At 39.8% G+C, this 17276-nt stretch overlaps 1 protein-coding gene across 1 annotated transcript in view; it reads right to left on the reverse strand.

Annotated features, from left to right (window-relative positions):
- Positions 1–17276, reverse strand: part of LOC135714370 (8-oxo-dGDP phosphatase NUDT18-like) — a 249672-nt gene that overhangs the window by 162481 nt on the left and 69915 nt on the right. The window lies entirely within an intron of this gene.

Here is a 17276-nt window from a genome sequence, read left to right on the forward strand (position 1 = left end):
CTTTTCTGGGAGTACGCAACTCCTAACATGTACGCAGATTCCGCTGAAATTTGTCAAATAACATACCCCTTCGAAAATGATAACCGACCCTACGTATCGGTAAACATCTATGACTTCCATATCCACGCGCTACTCGATAGTGGAAGTAACTACACGATAATTAGCGAAAATATCTACTCGAAACTGAAACAAACATACAAACGCCTACACAAACCTCCCAAAAGCGTATCTCTTCGTTCCGCCAGTGGAGACCCACTTCAGATCCTCGGTCAGGCTCAGCTTCCTTTTCAGTTCCACGGAAAAGTTCGGATTATTTCTACTCTGGTCGTAGAAAATCTTTCCATCAATTGTATTTGCGGTATGGATTTTTGGAACAAATTCACAATCCAACCCACTATGCTTTCAAATGGACAAGATGTACCCACCACGGTCGTTTCCGTTGTTGAGGAATTCGAATCCGATTCCATATTATCCCATGAGGAAAGTCAGGTGATCGAGAATGTCAAGAAGTTGTTCCTCCCTGCACGAGAAGGAAGCTTAACTTTAACACCTCTTGCTCAACACAAAATTATATTGAAGGATGAATGGAAAGATCAACCACCCGTCCGTCAGTTTCCCTACGTCATGTCACCGAAAACCCAGGAGCTGGTTGCCGTCGAGCTACAGAGACTGTTGGACATAGGAGTCATCGAGAGAAGCTGCTCGGATTGGTCCCTAAACTGTGTTCCTGTTATAAAACCAAATAAGGTAAGGTTGTGTTTGGACGCGCGCAAGGTCAATGAGCGAACTGTGCGCGATGCTTACCCTTTGCCGCACCCTGGACGCATTTTAGGTCAACTTCCAAAAGCTAAATATCTTTCCACGATTGATCTTTCTGAAGCGTTTCTACAAGTTCCGTTGGATCCACAATCCCGGAAATTCACCGCGTTCAGTGTGCAGGGCAAAGGGTTGTTTCAGTACACACGAATGCCATTTGGTCTTATAAACAGTCCAGCCACTCTGGCTAGACTGATGGATACAGTTCTTGGACATGGTGTACTGGAACCGTACGTTTTTGTGTACCTCGACGATATCGTCGTGGTTACAGAAACGTACGAGCATCACGTACAGCTCCTCACTGACATTGCACGTCGCCTGAGAGAAGCCAACCTCAGCATAAATCTCGAAAAGTCTCGCTTCGTTGTTTCAGAGGTCCCATTTCTAGGATATCTGTTGAGCACCAACGGTCTGCGAACTAATCCAGATAAAATACGTCCCATCGTAGAGTATGAGAGGCCCACCACCATTACCAAGCTCCGGAGATTCCTAGGAATGGTGAACTATTACCGACGATTCATTGCAGAATTCAGTGGCGTAACCGCACCTCTTAGTGATCTCCTGAAAACGAAATCGAAGGTTATTAAGTGGAATGAGTTCGCTGAAAACTCTTTCTGTAAAATCAAGGAACTTTTGATTTCCTCTCCGATACTGGGTAGTCCAGATTTCGATCGTGAATTTGTAATTCAAACCGACGCGAGTGACGTCGCGGTAGCGGGAGTGTTGACCCAGCAACATGATGAAGGTGAACGAGTAATTGCTTACTTTTCGCATAAGCTCACTACACCACAGAAAAATTATCACGCTGCTGAGAAGGAGGCACTAGCCGCTATTCTTGCGATTGATGCTTTTCGCGGATATATCGAAGGGTACCATTTTACCCTGATCACAGATTCATCTGCGCTGACTCACATCTTGAAAACTAAATGGAAGGTAGGATCAAGATGCAGCCGTTGGTCATTGGACCTACAACAATTCGATATGACCGTAATACACCGCAAAGGCAAAGATAACGTCGTTGCAGATGCGTTATCAAGAAGCATTGCACTCGTTGTTGATTCTGCAGATTCATCCTGGTACTCCACTATGGTTAACAAGGTGTTGAGTCAGCCAGATGATTATGTTGATTTCAAGGTGGAACATAATCGTTTATACAAGTTCATCTCGGTTCCTGATAATCCTTGTGATTCCCGATTTGAATGGAAAATTGTTCCACAATCCTCGGAGAAACACGGCATACTGAACGATTGTCACGATTCGTGTTTTCATCCAGGGTACGAGCGAACGATAGCTCGAATCCGGCAGCGTTACTATTGGCCAAAGATGGCAGGTGAAATCCGGCAGTACGTTCAGAAATGCAGCACCTGTAAAGAGGTAAAACCATCATCGATACCGGTAACTCCTGAAATGGGTAACATGAGGATTGCTAATCGTCCCTGGCAGATCATATCCGCAGACTATATAGGTCCACTGCCACGAAGCCGTCGAGGAAACCAACATATTTTGGTCGTCGCGGACTATTTTTCCAAGTGGGTTATGATCCAACCAGTCCGCAGCATTAGCAGTTCGAGTCTTTGTACCATTCTAAAGGAGCAATGGATCCTCAGAAACTCTGCACCCGAAGTCATCATCACAGACAACGGCAGTTGCTTTGTGTCCAAAGAATTTAAGGAGTTGCTGAAGCAGTTCAATATCACGCACTGGCTCAATTCCCGGTATCATTCCCAAGCGAATCCCGTGGAACGAGTCAATCGGACAATTAACACAGCTATCCGCACTTACGTAAAAGAGGACCAACGTCTGTGGGATACCCGCACTGCTGAGATTGAAATGCTCTTGAACACAAGTATGCATTCGTCCATAGGGTTCACACCTTATTTCATCACGCACGGTCACGAACTTTCGGAGACTGGAGCAGATCACAAGCTTGCACGTCACGATGAAAATCTAACTGCAGAACAGTCCAACGAACGAAGGAAGCAAATGTTCACCAGGATTTACGAACTGGTTTCCAAAAACCTCGAAAAAGCACATCAAACATCTCGTGATCACTATAATCTTCGTCATCGCCAGTTCGCAAAGTCGTTTGTAGATGGTCAACTTGTTTACAGGAAGAACATGAAGCTATCCAATGCCGCAGAGAAATATAATGCGAAATATGGTCCACAATTCCTTCCTTGTCGCGTCATGAAGAAGATTGGTTCATCGTCGTATGAGCTGGAGGATTTGACCGGAAAACGTCTTGGTATATGGCCAGCCGTTCATTTAAAACCCGGATAATTGCCCCAGGATCTCATCACTTTTCGTTGCCTCTAGCCAAACATCAAACACTATTGCCGCTTTCAACACAGGTTTATTTCGTCATCGTAGGCATACATATAAACAACACAGTCAGTACTAAATGAATGTCCACGTAATCTTCAAGCCTAGATAACGAATATTCCGTCGCATATTGGATCATCATCGTTTTTCCGAAAGGTTTTCCTAAAAATATAACAAAACTTATGGGATTAGCAACATACTTACCAGTAAAATCACATAATTTGCAGCAGCATGTTCCAGTCCGTCATCAGTTTTCTACGTTTTGTTGTTGCCGTCATCACGTTTACGAGTTCATTGACAGATGTTCAATGACAGCACCCAGAGTGTAGGGGTGTGTCAAAATGAACGCACGCAGCCACATTCATGTCGGATTTCCGAATGAATGCACTCTAAATTAGAATTACGTCATTCAACGCAATTTCAATCTTTTTCACTTGCAAAAGCAAGAGAGTTTAATGAAATGTGAACTGAGTGAGTACATTCAACTTTAATTTAACTAAAGATCATAGTCACTCTATCCTAGGAGAGTAATATTATGATAAATTAGTTATAGGGCGCCCTACACGTATTCGTAAATTCTAGATATACCAAAAAAGCTCAAAACCAACTAGCATTAATAAGGCAATTAGTTTGTAAAATTGAGTGAATGAATGGAATTATGAATGCGGGGGATTCTGAATGTATTTGTATGAATGAATAAGCATGAATGAGGTAGTATGGTAAGAGTTTTGTTGTCCAAGATGATTTTTGTGACAGTAGATATGGAAAGAGACGAAGAAAGCAGTTTGGTCTCTAAAGAAATAATTTAAAATCAACCCAAAAGGTTGAGGTGAAAATTAATGATTTGTAATTGAACTCAACAACTGTGACGGTGGCTACAATCGCGGTTTTTTCTGACGCACTACAGAACAATCTCGACAATGACATTTTCGTTATCAGAGCAACGAATTGTTTGATGATCCAAAAAATCGTCCCGATTTTGACAGAAAAAAAACTTCGTTTTTTTACCCCGACTCCGGGAAGATTGTGACCGACGACTTTCGGGTCACAATAAATTGTTTGGTGGAAAGGCCAGTTGGAGGTTTAGACACACTGAAAAATTGTAAATATTTATGTTTTGTGTCGTCTAAGATTTCTCTGGCGCTCGAATGTCAAATAAATGTCTGTCTCCGCTTTGTATAGTGTTTGAGTGACGTTTATTTTTCATTTTGTAGTTTAAGGGTGTGTATAATTAACTGTATACTTAAAAGATGGCACATGTAATGCCCACTCAGACGGTGACCGTGGCTAGACCAGTTACCAGAGGCTTAGATGGAGGTCCTTCAGACCTCTGAAAAAAAATCAGTTAATTGTAGACTTCCTGGTTGGTATCTCGTGTATCAAAATATTTGTTTTGATTTTTGTTATTACTCCGGCTGTAAATATTAGTTTTTTTTATTTATTTATTTATTTATTTATATATTTATTTATTTATTTATTTATTTACTTATTTATTTATTTATTCAATATTTTTCATATTTATTTATTTATTCGCGGAAGCAAGTGTTAGGAATTTTGAATTTGTTAAGGCTATGCATGCAGCCACTTTGTCGGAGTAAATAAGTAGTTTGTTTATGATACCAACCGAAACCATTTTAGTGTGTAAGTTTTCGTACCGTCATCACGCCTGTCATCGTTCCGTCATCGTTCCGTCATCGCTCCTGTCATCATTCGTTCATCATCGCGATTCATCGTCATCGTCGTCATCTTTGTGTGTGTAGTGATGATAATCATGATGGGGTCGCTTCAATTGCGCTGACTCATCGACTGCTATAAAAAGGGGCGGTCGAATAGAGTCAGGCCTCTTTTGTATTTTATTTGTCCGGCGGAGTGAAGACAAGTGACGGTTGTGCGAGTTAGGACGTCAAAAACTAACCGTAGTAGTTCCGCGTAAGTTTGCGCTTAAGTATAGATTAAAATTGAAAATCTAAATCTTAAAACTTACAAATTAAAGTAATAAAAAAACAGCGATAATACCACACAACTTAAAAGCTTTAAAAAAAATTAATTAGTGCGGGTCAATTGTGGAAATCACCACGAACGGCTAAGAAAGTGCACCCCAAATGTAAGACGTTAGTCTTAGCCGCGTTATACCGCATTGACCGTTAACGCACGAATAGGTCAAGCGAGCTAGTGGTGAACATTTAAAAAAAACTGCAGTTGATGTGAACAATGTACAGTGGTCGAGCGGACAGTGAAAATAGTGGTATTGTGTAAAGACTGTGACTGTCCGTCTCACAAATGGTGGTGCAGCTCGCTTGATGACCACTAAAGAAGAACAGTGTATACACGAACGGTACCACTCCCCGGACACGGAACTCTGGCCCACATTATGAGAGCCTTACCGTCACGCTAGTGATTCCCTTGTTAAGAGTGGGAACAGTGCTGAAGCGAAGAAACCCCAGAAGAAGAAGAGGAAGAAGAAGAAGAAGAATAATGATTTCGTGAAGAAGCGTTCCGCTGATCAACGAAGTCCCAGCCACTTCCAGATGTTCCAGATGTTCCAGAGCAGATCAACAATCGGCCGCAACGGTGAGCTCACAGCATGGTTTTAAATAAAAGGTTAACCTACAAAAACACTCGATAATTTATCTTTAAAAAATTTATTAAAATGTCTTTGCCTTCTAAACCTCAACTGATTATATGTTCTAATTTTTGTTTGTAAAGAAAATCTTGTTTTCCGCCATCTTTTTTGTAAATTCCGCCTTTCCACCAATATTGGGATGAAAGTCTGCACCATTGCAATTTCTCCTGGAGATCAATTGTATATACGACCCTGAATGGCAAGGTAGGTAAAGCACCTCTTACATGCCTCAACCATACAAAGTAATAACTATCAAGCTTAGTTGGTGATGGTCTTTAGAATTCTAAGCAGCCTCATTTTTAAGTCGTTATAAGAACTTGAAAGTTCCGGTATGATAATTGAAGAGCATTCTAAGCAGCTTCTGGCGGAACTTGAACGGAACTTTTAGAAAATAAATTAAAAAAGGTTTTTGTCCTCTACACCAATTCTATGTTTAGTTCGCACTTTTATGAAAGTTATTTCTAAAGACAGGTAATAATATGTATTGATTTTTCAGCATTAGTAGTAGAATTGGAGCTGTTTGAAGAATTAAACCCAGTCCTTCTGCGTGAGAGCCCCAGCACGAACCGCTGCGTCATCTGAGATATAATAAAGTGAGCTGTTGTCCCGCCTACTGTTGGAGTTTTCAGTCCAGCTGACTGACTTGAATACGAAGCACAACACCTTGATGAATTTTAAATTGGTGTTTGCCCGCATGGTATTCCAACACATTTGTCGCGCAGATGTTAGCGTTCGTAGATCGCATGCCGAAAACACGGGTTCAAATCCAGGAAATTACCTTTTATTTATTTTTTTATGTTTGGATAGAATGTTGATGCACTGCATAAATATAAGAATTATGATTTATTCGGGCCACTGATCATTTAATATTTACGTACATTAAATTTTGTAACTAATAAAGACTTGTGCGGATTGCTTCATGTGGCTTGAAAGTTCTGTCGGAACTTTATGGAACTTGAAAGTTCTGTCGGAACTTTATTTGAACTTTATGGAACTTGAAGGTTCGGTCGGAACTTTATTTGAACTTTATGGAACTTGAAGGTTTGGTCGGAACTTTATTTGAACTATACGGAACTTGAAAGTGATTTTAATCGTTGAATGCGGAACTTTTGGTTACTTGGGTTGCCAAACTCACATACCGCTTTTCAAATTTTCCGGAAAAAATTGACTTATCGGCATCGGCAACTTCCTGACCATCACAGATCGTGTAGGATTGGTCTCCCGGAAGCGTCTTGTAGTTAAATTTGACGTCATCGTTCATGATAACACACGCCAATGTTCCACACAGCAAGCTATCATAGAGCTTCCTAGTAAAGCACTATAGTAAAAGTATGGACGACTGTCACCACAAAACTGAAAATAAAAGTTGTTCCAATCGAGCAAAACAGTGCATTTTGACGGTTCGATTAGAACAAATTTTGACAGATGTCCATACTTTTACCATAGAGGTAACTCTAAGACAAGTAGGTCCCGAAGAAACGTGCTCAACTTTTTGGCTCACCTCTGGTACTATCTTCGGTCCCAAGCTTGTCGAATCACCCCTCGAAACATAGGTAAAACCAATAACCCCTCATTTTATCTGTCAAACTTTCATAGCGAATCAAAACAAACATTGCGTAGTACTAGAATTTCGACTAGAATAGGGTACGTTAATCGTTTGCTTGGGACCAATAGGCTACTAAAGTGGTGAGCCAATTTAAAATCGTTAGTTTCGTATTGATTGTTGCTTTTACTTAGAGGACTTTACTTCCGAGCCCTCAATTTCACGGATGCGGCTTGTCCTCGAAGGTAACTTCTTCACCGAACTTCTGGATGGCGGTCCTCCATTTTCGCCAACTTTCTTACTGATAGGTTGAGAATAGTGCACCATTTGTGCACGATCTGTTTACGCTTTTCAGGGAAAATGCCTCGTATTTTGAAGATTTGTAAAAAAAATGCAAAGTTTTATGCAAACCGGAGAAGGAGGAGTCTGATCGGCGCGTAATTTGACGCTCATGATGCTCATTATCATTCCAACCTGATGTAATGTGGTTGCACCAAGAGGTAAGTCACTCAGCACATTATGCCGAAATCAGATTCGGCACAGCTTGGGCACATCCATCGGCACACTTTCGGCACAATGTCGTAGGCATTGTTTTAAATAAAATTGGAGCACTGTCATTGAAGTTGTTCACAACATTAAGTACTGTTTGACTGTATATTCAGGAACCTCTCATTGAATATACCAGAGGAACTCAGACCTGCAGTTCACTTTAACTCTAAGTACGAAATGTAGGTTCTAAAGTGGGCTCAAGAGAAAGAGGCAATTAATCAGACCCCATCAGTACTCTTTATTCAAATAATGCTGCAACTCACACAAAACAAACTATGACGTCATATTCATCATCCTATGATCACAAAACACAACAATTTTGCACACTCGCCACTTCCCGCGTCATTCCGATTTATCCTTGCGATTTCAAACCAGAACATTCAATGTGTCAGAAATACCGGGTTGCCGGGATGGGTATTTTAAAAACACTCGCAGCTTGCTCTATGACTGGCATAATCGACACACCTGCGGCACACTGACAAAAAAGATGACCCAAGATTGATGTGCGAAGTGACCTACCCCTTGGGTTTCACTGTAATATCAGCGGCATGCAGCGTCATAGTATGCAAAAAATAGTGGCTGCGGCGCACAGGTCTAATCCCTAAAACCATCCATATTCACCCCCGGTCCAACCACTACTCGCTAGATGCGCATCTCCATAGAATAAACGTCGTGGACAGCAACATCTGTCGATGTGGAAACGGTTAAGGCCCAAACGCAATGGGGGCGGAAGCGGAACGGAAAGTTTGACAGTTGTCACAAATGACATCAAGATGTCTAACCGAAGTCGATTTGATACTAACTAATCCGAAAAATACGCTTTCTCAGATCGGGCTTTTCCGCTGCCGCTGCCGTTTCGCTGCCGCTGCCGTTCCGCTTCCGCTGTCATTGCGCTTGGGCCTTTACAATGACATCGATCACGCAGTTTGGCAATGTACGGATAATGACGCCGCCAGAGAGCGACTCTTGAATACGCCTTTTTAATAGAAACTAAACGATCGATTCAACCTCTGGTGATGAATAGGAAAACGTCAAAAAGAGTGTTGTGAGCAGAAATTTCTTCCGTGAGTCAGGAAACGGAACACTTTTTTACTTTTCCTGATAAATTGATTTATCAGAGATGCTCCAAAACTTGATCTACAGTTGAAAAATTTAATTCTGTAACGTTTTTGCAAAGATTATGCTGGTGTTCAGGAATATTTTTGTTGGGAAAAATGGAAAATTAGAAAAGTGCCTTAGTGGTTATGATCTTCCGGATTTCTTGTGTGTGAATAGTTAAGGTACAAATCAGTTCAGATCTGTGGAAAATCATACAATAAGACAATTACCGATGGAAATTGGCAAGATATTGAATTAAAAATGCTTTCATTTGCGTTGTGAAAAATAGTTATTCTGATGTAAACAAACGGTTTGGTTGACGTTTCTTCTTGAACTCGCGTGGCGCACTCTACGTTGGTGGTGCATTAAAAAGGCCAATACCCTCAAGGCCCACGGAAGACAACCCTATGTTCCTATCAGAGACGTGTTGGAAAGCCGCGATCTCTTCTATATGCACTCGATTTATGTGTTTCTGCCAAGGGGTAAAACCGTAAAACCATAGAGGTAACTCTAAGACCACTGGGTCCCGAAGAAAATCATTATTATTTTTGGCTCACTCAGTACCAGAACAACGGTCCCAAGCAGTCCCAAGCTATTTCACTCACCCCTGCATGTTCTGCATGAATCCACACACCCCTGATGTTATCTGTCAAACTTTCATAGCGAATCAAAACAAACATAGTGTAGTAATAGAATTTCAACTAGAATAGGGTACGTTAATCGTTTGCTTGGGACCAATAGGCTACTAAAGTGGTGAGCCAATTTAAAATCGTTAGTTTCGTATTGATTGTTGGTTATAACATGTTATAACGGTTGTCAAATAATTGCAACACAGAAACCACCATCAAGATAGCGCTATAACATGTTATAACCATAGAGGTAACTCTAAAACGCTGTCCAGACTGGAGAGTTATAACATGTTATAACGGTTGTCAAATAATTGCAACACAGAAACCACCATCAAGATAGCGCTATAACATGTTATAACTCTGTAGTCTGAACGTACTATAAGACTAGAAGGTCCCGAAATAATGTGCTCAACTTTTTGGCTCAGCTCTGGTACTCTCTTCGGTCCCAAGCTAATCGATTCACCCCTCGAAACATAGGAAAAACCAATAACCCCTCATTTTACCTGTCAAACTTTCAAAGCGAATCAAAACAAACATTGCGTAGTACTAGAATTTCAACTAGAATGGGATACGTTAATCGTTTGCTTGGGACCAATAGGCTAATCAAGTGGTGAGCCAATTTAAAATCGTTAGTTTCGTATTGATTGTTGTTATAACCAACAATCAATACGAAACTAACGATTTTAAATTGGCTCACCACTTTAGTAGCCTATTGGTCCTAAGCAAACGATTAACGTACCCTATTCTAGTTGAAATTCTATTACTACACTATGTTTGTTTTGATTCGCTATGAAAGTTTGACAGATAAAATGAGGGGTTATTGGTTTTTCCTATGTTTCGAGGGGTGATTCGACAAGCTTGGGACCGAAGATAGTACCAGAGGTGAGCCAAAAAGTTGAGCACGTTTCTTCGAGACCTACTTGTCTTAGAGTTACCTCTGATAGAAGTACTTGGGACCAATAGGCTACTCAAGCAGTGAATCAATTTAAAATCGTTAGTTTCCACCCCCTGCTATAAGTCACTCAGCACAGTGTGCAGAAAGTAGACTCGGCATAGCTTGGGAACATCCATCGGCACAATCTCGTAGGCATTGGATTATTCATTAAATTAAATGGTAGCACTGCTGGACAGCTGCCATTGAAGTTGTTCACAACATTACGTGCTGTTTGACTGTGTATTTCAGAATCATACTCTAATTGAATATACTTGAGGAACTCAGACCAGCATATCACTTTTCGGTTCACATTTAAATTCGAAATGTAGTCTTCCAAGGGCTGTCGATTGCTATCGATACCGGTCACAAGTCTTTCAGCGACTAAGCAATTCTCTACGAAATCGATTTATTTTTATATTTTTTTGATTTGGTTGAAAATCTGCAGAAACGTTCCTTATGACCGACAATGCCATGTTGCATCTTCATATCGCCATTTCGAACCCAGCCTTAATTTTGAAAGTGCATATTGAAAAATATCAAGCTTATCTCCAGAAATTTATTACTCGAAAACTGTTTGCCCGATCGGTTTGGTGTCTACGGCAATATTGCAGATAATGAATGAGACTATTTGGAAAAAAATATGTACTCTAAAAAAAACACCCATTTTTTTTAATTTCAAATAAAATCTTAAAAACAATTTTTCTCAAAAAATGATTATTTTAATTTTTTAATTTATTGTTATGCTTTAGGGGACAAAAAATGCCATCTATTGTACTATAGGTCAAAATGGACAAATTATAGACAAAAAAGTTATATAATATCTGGACAAAAATATCTACTTTCAAACCGCTACATCTCGAAAACGGTGCGACTTAGAAAAAATTACTTGAGTGCTTTTTTATTGTAAATTTGGTGTACTTTCATTATATAAAGTCGAAAAAGTAATTGGACCAAGTTTTGGATATTTTTCCAAAAACTTGAGTTTAAAAAAAAATCATAACTTTTTTGTCCATCATTTCTCCATCTTGAAATATAGTGCAATAGATGGAATTTTTGTCCCCTAAAACATATCAACAAATAAAAAAAATTAATTTTTTTTAGAGTGCATATTTTTTTCAATAAAAAAAAATCTGCAATATTGCCCAAGACACCAAACCGATTGGGCAAACAGTTTTCGAGTAAAAATTTTATGAAGATAAGCTTGATATTTTTCTATATGCCCTTTTTTAAAAATAAGGCTGTATTCAAAATGGCGATATGAAGATGCAAAATGGCATTGTCGGTCATATGGAACGTTTCTGCAAATGTTCAACCAAATCAAAAAATATAAAAATAAACCGATTTGCGAATTCGTACACTCAAAAAATAAATCACATTTCCGATGGAAAATATCCATTAGAATTTCACTTAACTTTCATGTGATCTCAAAATTGGGAATCGCACCACGAAATCACATGAATCTTATGTTTCCAATGAAGTTTATGTGATTTATCACATAGAATTCATGTGATCATATGAATGTTGAATGTGAATTACAGGTAAAAATCATTAATTTTGTTATTGGAAAATATCATGTGCGTTCCCAACTATATGAAAACTTTTTTCAGTGTAGGGAATTGCTCTACTACGCAAATGGAGTGTACCGTAAAACCAACAATCAATACGAAACTAACGATTTTAAATTGGCTCACTACTTGACTAGCCTATTGGTTCCAAGCAAACGATTAACGTACCCCATTCTAGTCGAAATTCTACTACTACACAATGTTTGTTTTGTTTCGCTATGAAAGTTTGACAGATAAAATGAGGGGTTATTGGATTTTCGAGGGGTGAATCGATTAGCTTGGGACCTAAGAGAGTACCAGAGCTGAGCCAAAAAGTTGAGCACGTTATTTCGCGACCTTCTAGTCTTAGAGTTACCTCTATGGTAAAACGGGGTAACATTGATAGTTTTTTAAAGTATTTTCTAAATATTTTTTGCAGCAATGAATGTTTTTCAAATTTTATATTTTTAAAACAAGTACTGAGGATCCAAGTGTTAATTCATTAGTAATTTGTTTAATGAAAATTAAAGCATTTGCACAATTTTTTTTAGTTTTCCCTAATGATTGAACCATTCCACAAATGATTTGGATTATATCCATAACACGTCGTTAAGCAAAATAACCATAACTATTTTATTAGGGTTGTGACCGAACTTTAGTATTTTGATTTGGGGTGTTACTTTGATACTGCTCGATGAATGTAGAAAAAAATGAGTGAAACTCAAACAATTTAGTTCTTTTAATATGAAACTTTGAATGAGTATATAATCAGAAAACATCATAAGCAATAAGAATACAACATTGAATTTATGATTGCTATATCGGAAATACATTTCATAAGTGATGGCTTGAGTGCTTTTTCAAACAGGCCAAAAACACGAAAATTGTTTTTAAACATGTTCGTAATATATGTAACACATACTATATAAAAACTATATACGATACCAACGGAAATACCCTAAGCTACAATATGGAACCAATGTTTCTAATTTGGAAAAAGCGCAGCGAGCAAATTTAATCTTTATATTATACTATCAAACCTACCCGCATTATCAAAGATACCCCGTTTTACGGTACTACGAACCGGAATGCAAGAGCAATTTGGATGGATTGAATCATGCAGTGGCGGCGGTTGGATACGGAACACTCAAAGGAGAAGATTACTGGCTAATCAAGAACTCCTGGTCCAACTACTGGGACAACGATGGATATGCTTTGATGGCGGTGAAGGGTAATAACTGTGGCGTTACCACTGATCCGATTTATTTTCGTATAAGTGTCACCTTATACGAGATGAAATAAATGGTTTTCGATTTGTAACAAAAATAAAAGTTAATTAGGTTGAGTGGAAGCATTAAAAATTCCTTGTGATTGTGCCGTGAAAGGTACTAAGAACGAATTCTCCCGGAACTCCAACCCGATGGTAAAACCGAACGTCTTAGATTGAGATCCTTCTTCTTGGCATAAAGCATTCCGACGTCGAAAATCTCCGAAAGCTGCTTGCCCGGAATGTTCACCTTCAGCAGTTTCTCTTCCAGATTGACCAGTAAGGTGTAGTGCTTCTGAATCGTTTCCGTCGGATTGACCAGCAACGTTCGGACGACATTGGAGTAGTAGGACTTGTAACGCGCACCCATACCACAGATGATAGATACAAAGTGCAGATAGTTCTTGTCGCTGAATGCTGTAATTGCCACCCGACTGGATAATCTTTGGGTAGCACATGTCCAACTAGTTGGTTTCCACACCGGAGACGTACCTTTTGTCCGTCAGTGCCTGCTAGATAACCTCCGACAGTTTGACATGTTTTACTTTCTTATCAGCATCCATAATCTCCATGATGTGATCCTTGATGTACTTGTTGAATACGTCTACTGTCTGGTGGTGATAACCTCGGAGTCCTCCTTGGATGGCATGATATACGCGATTGGGACGCTCTTCCCAACAATCAATGTTGGCTACAGCTCAGCTTATACAGGCAAAACTATGCTGCATAAGGCAACTTTTGGTTGTATAAGCTAGTCTGCAGCTAAAATTGTTACTTGGGTTGTCCTTGATGAAGGCTCGCCACGATTCACATAATTTACCCGGAAAGTTGTTCTTGGAGAAGACGCCCAACGTTTTGTCATCCTTGGATCCCTTAATCGCTTCCAGCAGCTTTTCAAAATTGGCCTTGTCTTTGTCGTTCTTTTCCTGAATCAACAGCTTTACCGAATGCCCTCCTCACCGTCCTTCTCGATCTGCTTCAGGAAATCAACCTTCTTCTTGCTGGTCAGGAAAAAGATTTGACTTTTCGCACAGCACCGTAATCGTATCGATCAGCTCGTATCCCAGCAGCCAGGTCTTCTGCAAGGTTTCCTCGTCTACGCAGCGAATCATCATGGTTCCTTCCAGCTGGCGTAGAGGCGTTTTATTCGACGGTAGAAGAAATCCTTATCGAGCTCAATATTCGACATTTTCGGGGCCGTTGCGATTGCAAACCTAAACGTTCAAGCAGTCAGAAATACTGGGTTGCCAAATAAACCATACTTTTCGTATTTTTTTGAAAACTCGCGGCTTGCTCTATGCTCGGCACTGCCGAAACAATCGGCACACCAGCGGTACACTTGCGGCACACTGAGAAAAATGTTGACCCAAGATTCGTGTGCGGAGCAGGCTTCCGGAAATCTCACGCGTACACAAATGCGACAGCGAGCTGTGAGACGGAGCGTCGCATGACTCTCAAATCCATGGTGTGCTACATTATTGTACAAAAGAGAGACCAGAACGATGCGCGCGACAAGCTACACGCTCTCAACAAATTCGAGCGTTTCAATTTTTGTTTGTCTCATCGCATTGCTCTCTCAATGCGACGCATGTATTCAATCACATGCGACTGTTTCATTGAAACATCTCAATGCGCTCTCTCAGGGCGCCATCGCCGTGCGCTGTTTCGCATGCTTTGACTCTCGCGGTCCCATCATAAGTGATGTTGTCGGGTGACGAGATAAGGGACTGCAAGGGTTTGTTCACAGAAGACTTGTGGCCCTTTGCACATGTGGATTTTGAAATGGGGTAAAGTTTTTAGATGGTTCCAGAAATATCTTCTAGTATAGATTCAAGCAGACTCAACTCATGGTTCCAGAGATATACTGGAATCACCGTAAGATCACCACTAATGATCCTAGGAAGACGCAATTGCTTGTCGAAAGGATGCTAAAGGAAGGTAAAGGAAGGCTACGTGAGCGGTGGATGGCAACCTTACGGTAGTTGGGATACCGTTAGCATGTTAGCACCCAAATAATACCGGAATATCTGTGGAACTATGTGTCCTTCAACAAGTCCTTATGCGGAAATCTTCTAAAATACATTTTTTGGAAGCCTCTGAAGCTTTCAGCCCATTTGGTGGAAAAATAAACAAGTTATTGCGCATTTGCACCAAATTAAACTCAAAATCCCTCAGAATACTTTTACTCAGACCAGTAAAAATATAAATGGACGATTTTGAATGTAAAACAGCACTATACTATACAAGATCATATGGTCGGCCTTAAGTCAGAAGGGACTAAGTAGCAAAATAAAAACAAAAAATGAGTTAATGATATCATAAGATCAAGAATTCCCTCAGCTACATTTCAATTTTTCAGCCAGATTTGAAAAATTAGAGTAGCACGAGAAAACGGTCCAATGATTTTTCCCATTACATAAGACACAATGTTGAACAGCCACCTTTAAATTCGTTTTTCTCAAAATCAAATAAAAAATTCACATTTCGGTCTGACTTGACCGATCATATCAACACGCTAATAATGATAGAACTCTGAAGATTAATATTTTTGTTTGTCTGGCTTGAGTGAACACTATTTTAAGGGATTATTTTCAACGCAGAAGTGTACTTTGCTGCAAAAACGTTGGTGGTGACTTCTCATTGCATACACACAAGTCTGCACTTAAAAATTAACCAAGTTTAACATGTTGTAAATGTGTTCTGTCAGATCAATTGAGTTGAAATTTTTGACACAAAACTTGCTTTTCCATTGACCTTTGTCCGATCAGCTATGCACAAATTTTATTTTTATTGTCACCTTCCAGCAGGTGCTTCAAAAAATTTGGTATTTCTTACACGTGAAATTCAACATATTTGTAGTTTTGCGTCAAAATTTCAGCCCAATTGATCATAACAGAACACATTTATAACATGTTAAACTTGGCTAGTTTGTATGAAAACGACCTTTGTCCGATCAACTTTGCACCACAGTGTACGTAGGTACGAAATGCTGGATTAAGGTTAAAGTAATAAATTTAGGAACAATTTGTGTCATATCTGTATTACGGATTGTTGCTAAGCTTCTTGCTTCAGGAATTGTATTCAATACCTTACAATCAACAAAACTTACTACGGCAGCAACTGAATTCTTCAGATGTGTTAGCGCTCACAGGATAGTTCATATCAGCCACCATGATGCTGAATTGAAACAATCAATTTGCGACGACAGATTTCTAAATAGTCCTAGTGTTAGTACCGTGGACCCTCGGTGAAATTAAAAAAAAGCATATTAACGAGCAAATAAACCACAACTTGATTGTACATGTAAATTTAGGTGCTCTGAGACTGACATATACGAGCGTCATTTTTGACATAAAATTGAGTCGTAATAGACGCAAAACTCAGCTCAATCAAACGTACTTTTCGTCGAGTACCGAACTTTTCAGTCTCGGAGCACTTAATTTTACATGACATGTTTGTTTACGTCTCATCCTTTATGTCAAAGATGGATTCCGTCACGTGTAAAATTAGGTATTTCTAAGTGTGCACATCTCTTACTTCGTTCGTTATGAATGGGCCATTTTTCCTTTAATCAACGAAAATTGCCGCTAGGAAAACTTTGTTGGTCATAACCATCCGACACCTCTTCTCCATGTTCGATAAGAGTGTAGTAGCTAGGTCGCTTTCCATCGTTTCCAAAACAAAACAACACTTTCCCACATCAAGAACACGAGTTGGTCTTCCAGTTGAGTTTGTTATTTCGATGTCGCATTGAAACGTCGCTTAGCGACGCCTCATTGCGAAAAGCGCATGAGCTTCGGCTCACGCGACGTCGCATGATACTCGTTCTCATGAAACGCATACATCCGGAAATGTGCTGTGCTTACAAAACAGTGCGACACACTGACATTATGAGAATGTGAGATGCGACAAAACTGAAGAGAGAGAAACAGAGTGCTACAAATCTCTTGC

Source organism: Ochlerotatus camptorhynchus, unplaced genomic scaffold, assembly GCF_037179485.1.
Source record: "Ochlerotatus camptorhynchus isolate MF236.1 unplaced genomic scaffold, CSIRO-AGI_Acam_v1.1 ptg000004l, whole genome shotgun sequence".
In the NCBI taxonomy this organism is placed as follows: domain Eukaryota; kingdom Metazoa; phylum Arthropoda; class Insecta; order Diptera; family Culicidae; genus Ochlerotatus; species Ochlerotatus camptorhynchus.